We start from the raw sequence: 18,219 nt of genomic DNA, 5'->3' as shown, positions 1-18,219 counted from the left end.
TAGAAGAAAATGACCAATGGAATAATCAACACATTTCTGTGTCCCTGTGCAAGTCTTTCAGTAGGGTAATTTCCTCAACATGAAATTCTTAAATGATGGCTATAAATATGTTAAAATTTTAATAAATACCACCAAGCTTTACTTGCCTACCAAGATCTTGAAAACATTCTCCTATGTTTTCTTCTAGAAACTTTATAGTTTTGCCTTTCACATTAAGATTTAAAATCCATCTGGCACTTATTTTTGTGAATATGTGAGACAGGGGGCAAGATAAACTTTTTTCCCTATATGGATCGTCAATTGACCTAGCATCACTTATTGAAAAGACAATCCTTTTCCCTCTGCACTGTAGTGTCACTTTTGTCATGAGTCAGGTGTTCATAAATGTAGTTCTGTTTCTGGAAGCTCCATTCTGTCCTACAGACTGTTTATTCTTGCTGTAATACCACACTGTCTTAATTATGGTAACTTTACAATAAATCATGGTATCTGGGAGTGGAAAGCTTCCAGCTTAGATCTTCTTTTTTGAGACTGTCTTGGTTATTCTTGGCTCTTTGCTTTTCATACACATTTTGGAGTGAGACTGTCAATTTACACACACACGCATACACACACACCTGCTGGAATTTTTATTGTGATCACATGGAGATCAATTTTGGGGAAAACTGACATCAAGTCTTCCAATTCATGAGTGTAGTGTAATGAATATGGAAATACTTTTTTACCCAATAAAGATTTCAGCCACGGGCAGCTTTTGTGAGAATATGATCCATGCTGACTCTCTAATTTGTTTTGTTTTGTTTTGTTTTAAATGGAAGGGAATGTTTCCCAAGGCTTAACTGATCACCAGAAAGGTGTACTTGTGAAAATATCAATCAAGGTAACTTATATAGGACTGGACTTTAATAAACCAGTGAAAACTTGGAGAGCCTTCACCAAAATACAGATCAGAAGAAACAGTCTCTAGGTCTTCTTGGCTAGCTGGCTGGAAGTTGCATGTGGACATTTTCAGAAAAGAAGAGCTTTCATTTTTTAACCCGTACCCTTTTCCTGCCTTCTCACTTAACACATAGCTGTGCTGACAATGGGTGTCCCCAGTGTTATGCTCCATACATTTGGCATACCACAGAAAACTTGGTATTTTCCCAGCTGATAATGTTTATTAATTAACAGTAATGTTTCTTATGAATCATTTCACTCTTAAAAATGCTTCACTAATAGCATCTATAAATTTTTTTTTACATACAATTTTAGTGCTCTTTAAATGTTCTGAAAACATGGTTTCTGTGTATATTCAGTACTCAGTGCATGATTTTACCATCAAATGTCATATCTAAATATGCATTCCCATTCACACACAAGACAAGGCTGAAGGGATTTATTATAATATCAGTTTATATATTTTTACTATTGGATGTGGTTGTACATCTACCTTAAAATTCACCTATGGTAACAATTATTGACAGAAATGTTGTTCATGACTCAATACTTAAAGTAATTGTGCATAAACCCAGCCATTTATGGTTGAATGCCATTAGTCTTTATATTAATATATCTGATTTCAGATATCAGTTCTTAGAGTGCCTATTTAGATCATTTTACTTCAGATATTTTCCTTTAAATTCTGAAAAAGACTGAACAATTTGAATTTCTCAATCTTTACCCAGTTTTTCTTCCTCCAGATTCTCTAGATATGCTCTATATTTCTGCTTCTTGGCTAAATCTCAAGATTTCTAACAAGCTAACAACAGAAATCCCGGAATTTGTGTACAAAACTTCATGCTTCCAAGATTTCCTAGGTGGATATAAATCTTTTCTCCATGGGGTTCACAAAACTCAATACAAATTTAATTATCCTTCACAACATGGCCAAAACGGTAAAAAATGAGATGAAGTTCAGACAACGACAACAAAAAAAAACTAAACCCCCCAAAAAATAACAACTAAACATAACTCTCCATATCAGTATGTTCCCCAAGGTTAAAAACAAAAGCTTTTAAGTGATATTGTAATTAATCATTCATATTATTGTGTAGCTTAAGAAACATTTGTCATTCCTATATATTACACAAAGCTAAATACTAACAAAAACATATAAGACCGTATTTAGGAAGACATCTGGCATTCAAAGAAACATATGTCCTGCTTTTTTAAAAGGGCATCCTAAATACATCCACCTAGTCAAATAAATTTTAACATATATAATTTTTTAAAAGAAATATATAATTTATTCATTCTCACAAATTCAATTTTGGAGGCAGATAGATTTGATGAAATTAACTTCTTAAGATTTTCTCCTAATGTTCATAGGTGGTTGTAAGTCATGTCCTGCATGTCTAAGTGTGTCCAAAGCCATTGTTGACATTTGGCAAATTGCCTCGTGAATTTTCACCTGTGAGTTTTTGATGATTTTCCATTTTACAATGTAAACTGAGATGCTGTGTGCAGCTGCTTGATCCGGGATCATCAGGTGGCCATGTGCGGTTTCCACGGGAACCAGAACTTTATCCAGCATATCATAGGCCACCATTTTTTCTCTATTATAAAGAAGCTATTTTTCTAATAGGCGTGTACTGCACACTGCAAATGTTATCCTTGAAACCGCCTGTTCTCTGAGAAAGGAAAATGTTTTCACTCTTCTGAAAATTAAAAAATATTATGATTATTGTTCATATGCCCAGAAGCAGAAAGGACATATTATCATTATTTATTATTGATGAAACTTAGTGCTTGAAATATAACTTAGAATTATTCTCCTATCTAATGGGCTAAAAGCCACAAGCAGTAAAAGTAGTAAAAGCAAAAAACTGAGTGAGAAGCAATTTAATTTGGAAAATTTATGAATAGGAAACATAATTTTTCCTCAATAACCTTCCCCAATGCCCCACTCTTATACTTTTATTTTGTAATTTTTAGGAACTTAATTGACATGTTTTAAACAAAGATTCAGGAAACGTAAGGTCATTAAGACAGAACTTATAGGAGAAAAGGCTTTCAATTTTGGTATCATTGAGCCATGAATGGAGAGTTGAAAGCACCCTGAGTCTTCAGGTTCATATCCCTTTTTCTGAAAATGAAGAAACTGAGAAGTATTAAGTGGCCAGCTCTAAGCCATGCTCTTATTTGATGGTGTAACTGGGACAATACAGATCTGCTTTCGACATCCTGTACATGTGATCTCGGTGATGCTAGGATGTTCCTGAGTCACTGGAACTCTGCTCCCCATTATGCAACCCAGTACAATTGTCCCTCTATTATTCAGAAATAACATCTGTTATTTGTGTAAATAATGTCTTCCATTATTCAGGATAATGAGGTCTGCTATCTCACGTATTCTTGTGTTCCAAATGTTTATTTGTAAGTACTTGTTGCTTTCTGTGGGAAAATGCATTCCCTTACTTTGTCCTATCTCAAAGTCATTAAACATGCCTACTCAAGAATGCCTTTGTCTCCTTTTCACTAAACCATGCCTCTGTCTTATTTAATACTCTGTGTAAGACTTGTTGATAACATAAAGGCTCACAAGGTTAATTCTTCCTCACTCCTCACTTCAATGCTTCCTTCCTCTTCCCCTCATTCCTTTTCTGCCTCCCTAAATAGCATGTGTCCTTCTCTTAATGCAATTGAAAACTGTTCTTTCATATGTTTATCAACTAGATTTTTTTTTTTTTTTTTTTTTTTCACTGCAGTTAATTAAATGTCAGGGAGTCAAGGGTTGAAAAATTATCCTTCAGGTACAATGTTCACTATTTGGGTAATGGATACACTAGAATCCCACCAGTATATGCAATATGCCCATGTAACAAACATGCACACGTACCCTGAGTCTAAAATAAAATAACATTTAAAGAAATTAAATGCCAAACTAACAGTGGCTTAAAACATAAGGACGTCTACTGTTTACATAAACAGCAGTCTGAAGTTAAGACTGTGCCTGGAAGACAGCAGATCAAATTAGACTCAAAGCTGTTTTATGGTTTCTGTGGTGGCAGAAACCAATCCGATTACTGTCAGTCTGGGCTGGCATGGTAATTGAAAATACCTAGCTGAAGTGGAAGGTGTGTGGGCAGAAGCAACCAGCAGGCAGATCACGTCAGAATTGAGAATAACACATTCCAACCTGTTAAGATAAGCTATTGTGAAGGACTCTGCAACAACTGGGTCCCACAGAAATAATAGGCAACAAATTTGTTATCTGTGAAAATCAGGAGTATTGGGAAAGGGGGCTGGGACTTTAATGAGTAACTTATATTCATTCATCACACATTAAATTACTACCTGTTATCACCCAGCCATTCTAGCCTCAGGAGCTCAGGAAATTGATGATTAAAGATTATCCTTGTCCTCAAGCTCATACTCTGTTGAGAAGGCAGACATACAAATAATTACAATTTTGTGTGATGATTGTTCTAACAGTTATATATAAAATTGTATGAAAACTACAGCAGACAGCAGTTAATTCTGCCTGAGAGTTTCAGGGAAGGCACCACTGAGGGGGTGACTTTTAAGCAGGGAAAGAGAAGGAGTGCCAAAGACCAGAACATACCAGAAACACGAATTCAGTGGCACGAAATAATGCAGCATTTTTTGGTGAAAACAAGAAAGTTTATGTTGCTGGAATGTACTGAGCACATGGGCAAGACTGGAGATGGGAAGTTGAATTTTAGTAAGATGGTTTAGTTAGCCTATGTTTGAGGATTTTCAGGGTCAGAATAGAAAGTGATCAAGGGCTGAACAGACTCTGTGATGCAGGTGAGCATAATTAAACACACCAACGGTGGGTATAGATATGGGGGAAAATGACACCAAATGAGAAACTCACAACTACAGGTTTTAATAAGTTCAAAGAGTAGGTCTGGGATAGTCAAGCGGGGAAAAAGTGGTTATGCAGTTTGTTCGAAGGATGGAATTCTAAAGTTTAAGATTTCACATGTGGAACAGTCCCAAGGAACAAGAGCTAGTATAGGGCCTTGAAGACAAAAGTAACTGGACTATGAGGCAAAGAGGAGCTGTCTGTATGGACTTTGATGTTACTGTCTTAAGTCGTGTTCCACTTGATGTAGATCCTGAAACAAGGATTTGAGTACAAGTTTATGTGGCAGATAAATTCCACACTTTTGGCTCATTTGCTTTTATATTAGTGTGTCATTAAGTCACAAAGTCCTTGGCTCACCATTGCTGTACAGTCAGCTGACATTAATTGATGTTAACTCAATAGAGTGGCCCTTCTCAGAGCTATCAAGAACAAGATGGCTTTAGGAACACCAGCTTCCCTGTTAAGGCTCATCCTCCTGGCCTTAACTCTGCTTGATCACTCTCCCTTCAGACCCAGGGAGAAAGTACCTCTCGTTAAGGAACATCAAGAGGGAACCCCTCACTTAATCACTTCTCGTGTGTCTCACAAACCCTTTCTGAATTAAGAAAAGATTCCACAGCTTGCTCTTGGTTGCTTCTGTGTTTGAGGAGCTGATCTCTGCTTTGGGGAAAGAGCCTTATAAAACTGCATGTCTCTCTATTTTAGTGTCTATTTATTATTCTTTGTTTTCTTACCATTTTCAGTTTTAAGCCATCAATTCAAGACGATAGCTTTTAATATTCTACTAGTGTATAATGACAGTCCTCAAGTTACGAAGATGTCATGTTCTTCAATGTACTATCTATAAATTGGGATTTCATATATAAATCCCAACATAATTGTTTTTGAAATACTGTGTTTTTAATCTACCAAAATACTACCAGATACATCTATCCAAAATTCCCAAAACTAAGCATCAAATCATTTCTTCATATCTTAACACCACATTATGTGTATGTGTGTGCGCTTATTATGTAAATAGTTGCTTATTTAATGAAAATGTAAAGTACAATACCACATACTTTGGCTCCAACTGCATTGATAGATGTCAATGGATCTACATTTATCACTTATTTTCAAACTCTTTCATCAACAGCAAAACTACATATACGTGTGTGTGTGTGTGTGTGTGTGTGTGTGTGTGACAGGAAGGCTTTATTTTCTGTTAAGGCCATAAAAATAACAAACACACATTTACAATACACAGCTTAATAAGCTAAAGAAAATAGGAGAAACTATTATTCCCCATTCTCACTACAAATAGCTGACGAAAATTTCTGCATCTAAGTGACTCCTGTTATTTCTCAAAGTGATAACTATATAACTACTGTACAAATGTTTGTAGTTTGAATATGACATAGTGGTACATAACTACACATGTCTGTAGTTCAGGAGTTACATTCAAGTTTTTAACATGTATATAATCTCTTGTTCTACATCAAGCTATTTGACTGTATAAGAATGATATATATTCTACTTTTTGTATTTGCTATTATTTACAAATAATTAGAAATAATTATTTCTATTAATTATTTCTATTAATTACAAATAATTAGAAACTGAGTCACGGATACAGTTGCTTCCTGTGGGCTGCTTGGCAACCTAAGTATTAATGATGTTTAAGGAGTGAAATAAAGGAGAGAATGCTTAAGCTGGAAAACTGAAATTCTGATCTAGTCAAAAGCTCACTAGTTTCAAAATACAAATCAAATTCTTTTTTTTTTTTCTTTTTCTGACATGGAGCCTCATTCTGTTGCCCAGGCTAGAGTGCAGTGGTGTGATCTCGGCTCACTGCAACCTCAGCCTCCTGGGTTCAAGTGATTCTCCTGCCTCAGCCTCCCAAGTAGCTGGGGTTACAGGCCCATGCCACCATGCCTGGCTAATGTTTGTATATTTAGTAGAAATGGGGTTTTACCATGTTGACCAGACTGCTCTCAAACTGCTGGCCTTAAGTGAGCTGCCTGCCTCAGCCTCCCAAAGGGCTGGGATGACAAGCGTGAGCCACCGCACCTGGTCATAAATCAAATTCTTAAAGTTTTACGACAAGCATTCTTAAATACCAAATAGCATATTTCTTTACTATCAGTGCTGTCCCCTAGAGCTTACAGTCCCTGTTTGTGGTCCTGCTTCAGAAACAAAGCTATGCCTTTAATTCGTCTACCAGTCATAATTAATAATATGTGGCACACTCTCGGTTTAATCTTCAAGCTAAATGAAAATTCTTTAAATTAGCTGATGAGAATATACGGAATTACAAGCCCCATAATGGTGGACATCCAGATTGCATGTTTAGAGGATACAGAGCCCACTTTGTTCTGAAGCCATACTCAGCTAGCTTGGTGCTCACAGCTCTACTATACCAAGCTGCAGAAGTCTTTCAGGAGCCTGAGAGCTCCTGGAGGACCACTGCTTATCTGAACTGTCCTTTAGAAAAAAGTATTCTCTTTCTACCTCTTAGGTTCATCTTTGACCTTCTTAAGACTGAGAATTACTTTTCCTTATGCATTAATTAATGTTAATCATTAATAACCAAATTGTAACCACCACATAGCAGATGTATCTAAGATGCTAGCATAGGAGGTTAGACATTTAGTCACCTGCAGGGAAGTGCCCTATTTCCCCTATTTTGAGAAGCTAAATTTTGTAAGTGGAGAACAAAGAATTACAGTAAATGTAAGGAGGATCTTGGACAAGGCAACCTTATTTCCATTCTTGAATTCACTGAAGGCCACGCTTGGATTAATTCAGAATTCTCAACTTCAATACTATTGGCATTTTGGGCCAGATAATTCTTTGCGGTGGGAATTGTTCTGTGCATTGTAAGATGCTTAGCAGCATCCCTGGCCTCTGCCTTGATTCCAGTAGCTTCTCCAAGTTGTGACGATCAAAAATGTCTCCAGATATTGCCAAATGTCTTCTGGGGAGTAAAATCACCCTTGGTTGAGAGTCATGGATTAACTGTAAGGTAGAAGGGAGCTACTTTGTTCACAAAAGTAATAAAACTCACACAGAACTCCTGCTGAAAATAAACTCATGCAGTAGAAAACAGACTGGCATTTTTTATTAGTTGCCCTAAACGTCCTCAAGCCACATTCTAGATCGTTATTTGAATGTTGACAGTGAAGTCTATTTTTCCAGTTGTTTGTTTTCTTAAATAAAGTCACTGAAATGTTATATGATATGGTGCCCCACAATTGTCAAGTATGGGAATACTATGAGCTCTGGTCCATTAGTTAATAATCTATATAATATTTTTCAAACTAATTTTTGTGTAGGACCCATTCAATGTGTTTTAAAAATTCTAAATAAATGTCTTGGTTTAAAACCCCAACGTTTTCAAAATAAGAATGATTCTTGCAATTAAAGATGGAAATCCATCAACCATAGACCTGATATAATTAAGTAATTCATTTAAAAAAAATTACCAGGAGATGAGCACTGGGTTTCTCATTTCACTGAACAGTCCCTGCAAACTCAAATGCCACAATATCTATTGTCTCAGCCTGCCACTGTGTTTGCCAGTTAAGGTCACTTCAATGTGAACAGAAAGGGGAGGAATTCTGCTGTGGACATTTAAGAAAGTATAATTCTGCTATGGGCATTTAAAACAGTATTTTTTTCACAGTCATTTTCTCCCCATCTTCTCCCAACCCCCTAATATTCAAACATATGCTCAGTACTTTCAGGAAGGAAGGAAAGCTACCCAGGAGGTTGAAAATGAGCATGATTCAAATGTTTTGTCAGCTGGAGTTCTAGCCAGCAACCAATTTTCACAAACTCTTGTACGTATTCAAATTATCATAATATTATTCAAATAATCATAACACAGCATTGGGTCTTTGACCTATTAATTATCCTTTCATCCATTCCCTCCCTGCTGCCGAGTTAATTAGTCAGATGGCAGGGTCTCTGCTTTATGTACATTATCTCAACCATAGAAAGCCACAAAGTTGTGTCAAGAACTGCAGTGCTAGAGTCATCCTTTTCCGTTCTAATAATCATGTATGCAAATTATTTTAAAATCTTTTCCTTCTTGCTAATAGCCTTACTATTTAGAGGAATACAGGCTTCCCTTCAACCCTTTTCCACTGTGTGTGTGTGAGAAGAAATGAGTGACAGCCAGCCACCCACCACCCCAGATTGCATCCTTGTCCTAATTTTTTCTCTCCTTGAGACAGAGAAAACTACTTCTTAGACATGTGGAATTCTCTTTATCCTGCCCTTTGTGCCCCAAAGCCATGATTGAGTATTCTTGATTGGCACTGGCAGTGGGATATGGTGCTGTCCTCTGCTCCACCAACACCACTGGGCTCATCATTCAGAAATCTAATCCTCAGCAGTTCACAGAATGGCTTCCTGAAATTCTTTTCTTATGTACCCATAGAGCTCACCCTATGACATCAGTCTCCATAAGCAAACAACGAGCCACATATCTCATGTCAGAAATGCCACAAGGGTGCTGATGTTTTATATACTTCTCAACAAACTGAATGGGTTTTCTGTCAAACTTTTTGCATTTTTTTTTTTTTTAAGAGTACAAGAGTCCCTTTCAGACTGACAAGGAAGAAAATTTTTGTGAATACAAGATTGAAGTTAGCACAGCTTTATTCTCCATGCTATCATTGAAAGTTAAAAGTCAGGAAAACAGAAACTCCTCTAGCTATTTCAAACAGTGAAAATGTAATATAGTGAACTGGTTGCACAGTGATGGAAGAGCTAAGAAACCAATTGGGAAGTGGAGGCAACCCAGAGATTAGCAACAGCAGGAAGCCACAAGTACCCACAGGGAAGATACAGTAAGTCCTAGAACCAAGAAGCCAGTCCTTCCAGCTGAAGCTAGAATCATGGAGGTGGCTTCTCAGGGGAGCTGGGACCAAAGAGAAATGCAATCACTGCAGGAGACCACCCCATGAAGCCAAACTAGAAAGGCAGAAATACCTTGGCTGCTTCCTTCTTCCTCCAGTCTAATCTCTCAGTAGGCCCCCATGGATGGAATTTAGCTAGAAACCAGGTGCAAAAAAATCTGGAAAATCTTATTTGAAGAAGGATGGGAGATGAGTCTGGAAGTTGTATCCATCTTCCTTTGCAGTGATAGTTGAGTGAATACAGAGCTAATCAACAACACTTAAATGACAAATCCATATACAGGTGCACATAGAATGTGTCCAGTCATCTAGAATTCATGACCACTCACAAGAAGTTTACTGTAGTCTAAATAACTAAAGAGTAAGCTAAGCAAGTTAAAGTAATAAACAAAAACACCTAAGAAGCCAACTATTTCAAGGATTCTGGTATCTCTGGGATGCTGTGGTTGGCAGAATAATGATGTGGTTGGCAGAATAATGATCCTCCCAAAATGTACATGTACATGTACAAGTCCTAATCCTCACATAATCCCCCTGCTATTGCTAGTTTTGAAAATGGAAGAAGGGAGTCAGAGGGCAAGAAACATGGGTAGCCTCTAGAAAGGGAAACTAGAAATAGCAAGAAAACAGACCCCACCTATTCAAGCTTCTTCCACTGATCACCTTTGTTCACTAGCTTCTCCATCACTTCCATCAGCAACACATAACCTTGCTGTTAGATCTTCCATCTTATAAAAAATGAACTCAAAAACCTTCTTGTGACCTCCAACTCCCTATAGTTACTACTCCATTCTTTTGCTCCTCTGTACAACAAGTCCTTTAAAAGTATTATTTTATACTTGTTCTGTTTAATTCCATATTTCCTAGTCTCACTTAAGCCCACTCCAATTAGGCTAACTGCCCCCTTTTAATGGTCAATTCTCAATCCTCCTCTTATTTAATTCTCATTCTTCATCTGACCTGACTTAGCAGCAGCGTTAGACATGGTTGATCTCTGTCTCCTCCTTGGTGCCCTTTTTTCCCCTGACAGCTGGAACGTCAAGTTTCTTTGTTCTTTCCTTCTTCCTCAGTCTTCTTTGTTGCTTATCCTTCTTCTCCCTGACCTCTTACGTTGCCATGCCCCAGGTCTCAGACTTTGGTTATCTTCTCTTTGCTATCTATACTCATCCCCTTGATGATCTCATTCCTTCTCATGGATTTAAATACCACCTACACACTGATGATTTCCAAATTTTATCCCCAGATCAGGATTCTCTGAAGAACTACAGACCCAGATATCCAACTGTCTAGTTGCCATTTCTACTACAATGTCTAATAAACATATCAACATGGCCAGACTGAACTCCAGGTCCTCTCTCCAAATGTACTCTACCTTGGCCTTCTCTGTCTCATTTTGTGGTAACCCCATCCTCCCATTAGCTCAGGTTAGAAATCTTGGAATCATCCTTGACTCCTTTTCTTTTTACTCACACCTTCAAAACATACACAGATATCAAAAACAATGAACATACCTGGCAACTACCTACCAATGTTTCATTGAAAGGAACCAGTAATTCTTGGAGACATGGTTGATTCTTGTGCCAGGGCTGGCAAAGTACAAAATAAACCTGGACCATCTTAGTGTGCCACAAATGAGAAAGTGCTCGAATTAGGACAGGGACATGTCAAAAGGACACAGGAACCAGTTTAAAGGACTCCCATTGACCAAATCTGAGATAATTTGATCATCTAAACAAATAATGATATTAATAGGTTAAAATTCATTGAATAAAGAATATATGTTTTTAATTGATTAATAGAGGGAGAAGGAAAAATGTTCTGTTTCAGTAGAAAGCCAATTAGTAAATTTAGAAGAAATGATGGAATTAGGAAAGTCATCATTCAGCATTGTAATAATTATCAGTTCATGGAAGAATCATCAATGCATGCCAAAACCAGTGGTGAAAATTTCATGAGTGGCAGGATATTTATTGCCTAGTTTCAAAGTATCTCTCCACAAGTTATTTTTTAATTAAAAAGAAAAATTAGTGACTTTACATTGGATAAACCTGACAGACACCACCTCAACTAAGTAACCTTAATAGAAGTGGTATAAATCAATGGCACATGTCTGTGCTTCCCATTGTATGATGCATTGTGAAAGACATAGCATCGCTTCTGTGCCAAGAATGTACTCCTGCGAAAAATGCAGAACCTACACCTAATCATGAGAAAACATCAGACAAACTCAAATTGAGGGACACTCTAAAGACAAACAAACAGAAAACTGGCCAGCATACTTAAAAAATGTCAACGTTACTAGGGACAAAAAGACTGGAACTATTCCAGATTAAAGGAAACTAAAGAGAAATAGCAACACAAATATGATCCAAGATTTTCTTTTGCTTTAATGGATATAATTTGGACACATCATGAGATCTGAATAAGGTCTGTAGGTTAAATAATATTTTTGTATCAATGGTGATTTCCTGATTTGGATAACTGTTCTGGGGTTATGTGAGAGAACGTGTGTGTGCGCGCTTGCATGTGTCTGCACGTGTGCGCATATGGAGTGAGAGAGAGTGCACAGATGTACCTGGGAACTTGTATTATTCTTGAAAGTTTTCTATGACATTAAAATTATGTCAAAATAAAAACAATTTAATTTTTTTAGAAAAAATATATAAATCCAGATTCTTTCTTCTCACCACCCCTGCTGCTGCCACCCTCATCGCAGCCACCATCATCTTTCACCCTACTCACCAAAGTAACCTCCTCACTGGTCTCACTGTTTCTGCCCTTGTCTCTTACAGTCTGTTTTGAACACATTAGCCAGGGTGGTTCTTATAGAACATATATCAGACCATGAAGACCCTCTACTCTGCACTCTTTAGTTGCTTCTTGTCACTCAGAGCCAAGCACAGAGCCCCTACCAATGCTTAAAAGACCCCCTGACCCCAAACATGACTTTCCCTCTGCTGATCTCTTCTGTCTTCCATCTCATCTCACTCTCTCCTCTCCAGTCATACTGGCCTTCTTCCTCTAATCTTTAGGGCCTTTGTACTGGCAGTTTCAAGTGTCTTCATCGAGATGATCAAGTTCTTCATCAAGATAACCAAAAGGTTTCCTTCACTTAAGTATTTCTCAGTGGTGCTTACTCTACCATCCTACTTTAAATGACAACAGTTCCATCTCCCTTACTTTGCTCTATTTTCTATTTTCATCGTCTTTTTTTTAACCTTCTATCATATCATATGATTTGCCTATTTATTCTGTCTACTGTAGATTTTCTATGTCCAACTATTAGAAGGTAAGTTCCATGAGCAGAGAGATCTCTGTCAATTTTATCTACAAATATATCCCAATACAATGTTTGTACAAAGTAAATGCTTAAATATTTCTTAAAATTAAGAAATATGTCTAGAATAAATTAATGACTGTGTGCTTCTTGCAGTCTTGCTTTTTTTGCTAAACATTAGGTGGTACCTGGGATTTATCATGTTGTGATAGTTAGAATTTACTCATTTTTCACTATTATACAGTAGTCTATTATATGCATTTCCCACAGTTTACTAAAAATTTTGATGAATATTGGGTTTTATGCAAGTTTTTTCTTTGTTTACATTATTACTAACTGTAGATACAGGTATAATTGGACATATTCTCAGTATACATATATAAGATTTTCTCTGTGGCAGAGATACAGGAATAGAATTCCTAGGTAATGGAATATGTGCATCTTCAAATTTATAAGATAATGTCAAACTGTTTTCCAAAGGCATTGTCCAGAATGACATTTTAAAATTATATATTAGATCATGTCACTTTTCTGTTCTAAATACTCTGATAGTTTCCTGTCATGTAGAGAATAAAACCCCAGCTTCTTATTGAGGCCTCTGGTGTCTTACTTGATTTGATCCCTTCCTATTTCTCTGACCTTGTCAATCACCTTTTGTCTTCCTTATTCTGGGCCAGCCGCCTGCATTCTTTCCTTTTCAAAGAGGAAACTTACAATATCTTGCCTTTGCCTGCAACACTCTTCCTCCAGATGTTCACTTGGGTTGAGTCCTCATCCATTCAAATCTTAATTAAGAAATTACCACTTAAATGAGACTTATTTAAAGTACCTGTTGGAAGACAGAATAATGGACTCCTAAAGATGTTCATGCCCTAATCACATGGAAACTGTAAGTTATTTTATGTGGCAAAAAGGAATTAAGGTTGTAGATGAAATTTAAGTTGCTAATTAACTACCTTAAAATAAAGAAATTGTCTTGAATTATCTGGGAGGACCAAATGTAATCACGTAGCTTTTAAAACAGGAAAGCCTTTCCTAGCTGTGGTCAGAAGGAGAGGTGACAATGAATGAAGGGTCAGAAAAATGTGATGATGCTGCTTCACATCAGTAGAAGGAGGGGCTAGCAAGTCAAGGAATGCGAGAAGCTTCTAGAATCTGGAAAAGCAAGGAAAGGGATTCTCCCCTAGAGCCTGCTGGTATCTGATGCTAATCCAGTGAGACCGGGGTAAAACTTCTAAACTGCAGACCAGTAAAACAACAGTTCAAGTTATTTTAAATCACTCAATTTGTGGTAATTTGCTAAAGCAGCAATAGAAAAGTAGTACATACCTAAAATGACAACCCCAATTCTCTATACCCTGCATGTGCTTTATTTTTCTTCATAACTCTGAACACTACTTGCCATTTTACCATATATTTGCTATTATTTAATATTAATGTCTGTCTCCAGTAAGTTACAAAAGGCAGAGAGCTTGTCTGCCTTATTCTCTGTTGCATCCATGGTAGCTAGTGCAGTACAGGAACAGAATGGACACGTGTCAATAAATGTCAGTTGAAAAAATATTGAATTCATGAGTTTACCTTAATAGGAGTATTCATTTCTGAAGCCGCTTCTATACTATCAACCTGAAACAGCAGATTCAGAATTGCCATAACACCATCAATGTACTCTTCAGATTTTACCCTTAAAATTCTGTAATGGTGAAGTTCATTTTCCTGCAGGGAAACTTAGGAGATAGTAATAAGTTGATGCATCCAGGGCTGATTAGATTTAGGACAACCCCACTGATCAGCAGGAGGAACTCCTAAGCCCACTTTAATAAATGAATAACATTTCACCAATTTCATCTACTGTTTAGAGAACCTCCTCCAGCCATAAATCAGCTCTATGACCTAAGAACAGGGCAGGGGATTGTCGAAGTCCCTTTACTGAGTAATTCCAGAAATGCCTTAGAGCTCAACAAAGGAGGAATCTGACATTAGAAAGCTGGAATTTACAACCTAAGAGAAAGCCCCAGTAGGGAAAAAACAAAACATCAGGCTGAACATCCTAAGAGACCTTTTCAGTTTTGCTTACAAAGTCTTCATATCTCTGTAAAAGATGTTTTTCAATGAAGCAAGTTAATCCACTAAAATTCAGCCTCAATTGTAACTATGACTGCAAATCTTTAGCTTTGTCATGATTCTTTCTAATGTTCAGAAGGTGATCTTATAAACAAACTGCTGTAGGTCTGTTGGGCTGAAAAAGCAATGAAATGGCATTCTCCTGAGGACTTGACGGAAACCTTTGGATGCCAATGGTAAAGAGCTCAGGTCACTTTCTGTGACCTGTAAAGCTGCTTGAACTGCCTGGGTAAACACCAAGAAAGTTGAACACACCTTTCAGCATGGCAAAGTGTTTCAGAGCAAGGCTTTACTCAAGAGGTTATCTTTGATTCCTAACAAGGATGTATTTTTCCAAGATAAAAAACCACAATGACTTCCTTTCATCTGCAAGTACATCATGTAGATTTATTACTTTTGTAATAAATGAAGGAATAATCTATTGGTTTATCTTTTTCTTTAGCACAACATACATGTTATAGTTCTACCTAATCAAAAGCAAGATTCTACCAATTATTGCTACAAATCTTACAACCTGTTCTTACCCAGTCTAGAGTTGCTCATCCAAATTGCACTAAAACTAGGATTTATACTTAATTGCTAGTTTGCTAAATTTTGATTTGCACCTACATATAGGACACAATGTGTATCTGTTGGATAAACTCAGACGTGAGACAGGCTTGGGGAGACTTTAAGACAACCAAAAAATAATTACATGAGGCTAAATCATAGTTTAATAAGCTGAAATATTGGGTCCTAGGCCACTGAGCAATTAAGCAAAACATTACTGAGCCAAGAGTTATTCATTCTTATACTGAAAAGTTTTTTTTACAAAAATATTTCTTCTACAAAACAATCTTATTCTTATTAAACCTGGCTTTTCACATGTCTGCTCATGATCTTATAACTTAGAGAATAACATCTTATATTTGTAAATAGGTAGAAGCTGTATGTTTTAACTTTCGTCAGTGACCTGGCTAAAGAAATAGGAAACTCATTGATTTAGCTGACATAGTCACCTGGAGAGAAAGTAAACTCCTTAACAGATGGGACTGGAATTCTAAATGACCTTGCTGAGTCAGAGAAGCAGATAGATCCAGTTAGAAAGACACTAAGAATGATAAGCACAACAATTACTTTACAACAAGAATAGAGAAAGAAAAAGCAGGAAAAAAGGGATAAACATGGTAAGAAAAGGTGGGCTGTAAAGGACCTGAAAGTTGTTGAGCTGAAGCTAATTAAATAGCATAGAACAATTAATAGAGTAAATGAATAATTAAAGTAAGCATAATATGAACTGCAGATTTATGTCGACATGTACAAGAGTTAAAGTGAGATAAAAATCTCTGTAAGTTCAGAGAATGAAAATTAGCAGGATGAAAGTCTTCCTATAGGTAGATTGTTTTAGAAAAGGGAATATTAATTTATTCAGTGCCCACTATGTGTTAAGCAACAGAAATACAAAGATGTATTCCCATTTGCTCTTTAAGGAGCCTAGAATCTAATAAAAGAAATATAAGCAAACAAATGCAACATATAGATGTTTTGATAAAAGACTAATATAATTTTAGCAATAACCTTTAAGCATACATTATAATAATAGTAATGAGGCAACTAATGCAAAGAGAGATTAAGAATACTGCCTTAAGTTGGTAAGTGGTAGAGGCAGAAATTCAACCCAAGAAATTTGACACCAGACCCATGCTCTTTTTTATTGAATTTTACATTAAAAGGGTACATACATGTGCAGGTTTGTTACGTGAATATACTGCATGACGCTGAGGTCTGGGCTTCAGTTGAACCAGTCACCCAAATGGTGAACATCATACCCAACAGTTAGTTTTTCAACGCTTGTCTCCCTCTCTCCTTCTCCCTTTTGGAGTCCCCAGTGTCTATTGTTTCCTCTTAATGTCCGCATGTACCCAATGTTTAGCTCCCACTTGTAAGTGAGAATATCCAGTATTTGGTTTTCTGTTTCTTCATTAATTCATTTAGGATAATGGCCTCCGGGGGCATCCATGTAGCCGCAAAGGACATGGTTTTATTCTTTTTATGGCTGTGTAGTACTTCGTGGTGTATGCATACCATATTTTCTCTATCCAATCAACCACTGATTGGCACCTAGGTTGATTCCATGTCTTTGCTATTGTGAATTAGTGCTGTGATAAACATGTGCATGCAGGTGTCTTTTCAGTAGAACAATGTATTTTCCTTTGGGTATATATACCCAGTAATGGGGTTGCTAGGTCAAATGGTAACCTGTTTTTAGTTCTTTGAGAAACCTCCAGCTAGTTTCCACAGTGGTTAGACTGATTTACAATCCTACCAACACTGTGTGAGCATCCTCTTTTTTCCATAACCTTGCCAACATCTGTTTTTGTTTCTGTTTTTTTACTTTTAGCCCATTCTGGTTATGAGATGGTATCTCATTATGGTTTTGATTTGCATTTCTCTAATGATGAGTGATATGGAACATTTTTTTATGTGTTTGTTGGCTGCTCGTATGTCTTCTTTTAAGAAGTGTCCATTCATGTCCTTTGCCCACTTTTTAATGGGGTTGTTTATGCTTGTTGATTTAAGTTCCTTATAGATTCTGGGTATTAGTTCTTTGTTGGATACATTGTTTGCAAATACTGTCTCTCATTCAGTATACTGTTTACTCTGTTGATAATTTCTTTTGCTGTGCAGGGGCTCGTTAGTGTAATTAGGTCCCAATTGTTAAGTTTTGTTTTTGTTGTATTTGCTTTCCAGGACTCATACATTCTTTGCCTAGCCAATGTTCAGAAAAATATTTCCTAGGTTTACTTCTAGGATTTTCATAGTTTGAGGTCTTACATTTAAGTCATTAATCCATCTTGAGTTAATTTTTTATATGGTGAGAGGTAGGGGCTGGATTTCATTCTTTTGCTTATGGTTAACCAACTTTCCCAAAACTATTTATTGAATAGGGTGTCCTTTCCACATTGCTTATTTTTGTCAACTGAGTCAAAGATCAGTTGGCTGTGGATGTGCAGCTTTATTTCTTTGTTCTTTATTCTGTTCCATTGGTCTATGTGTCTATTTTTGTACCAGTACCATGCTGGGTTGGTTACTATAGCCTCATAGTATAGCATGAAGTT

This window comes from Papio anubis, chromosome 10 (genome assembly GCF_008728515.1).
Source record: "Papio anubis isolate 15944 chromosome 10, Panubis1.0, whole genome shotgun sequence".
Taxonomy (NCBI): domain Eukaryota; kingdom Metazoa; phylum Chordata; class Mammalia; order Primates; family Cercopithecidae; genus Papio; species Papio anubis.
Note: the sequence above shows the minus strand (reverse complement) of the source record.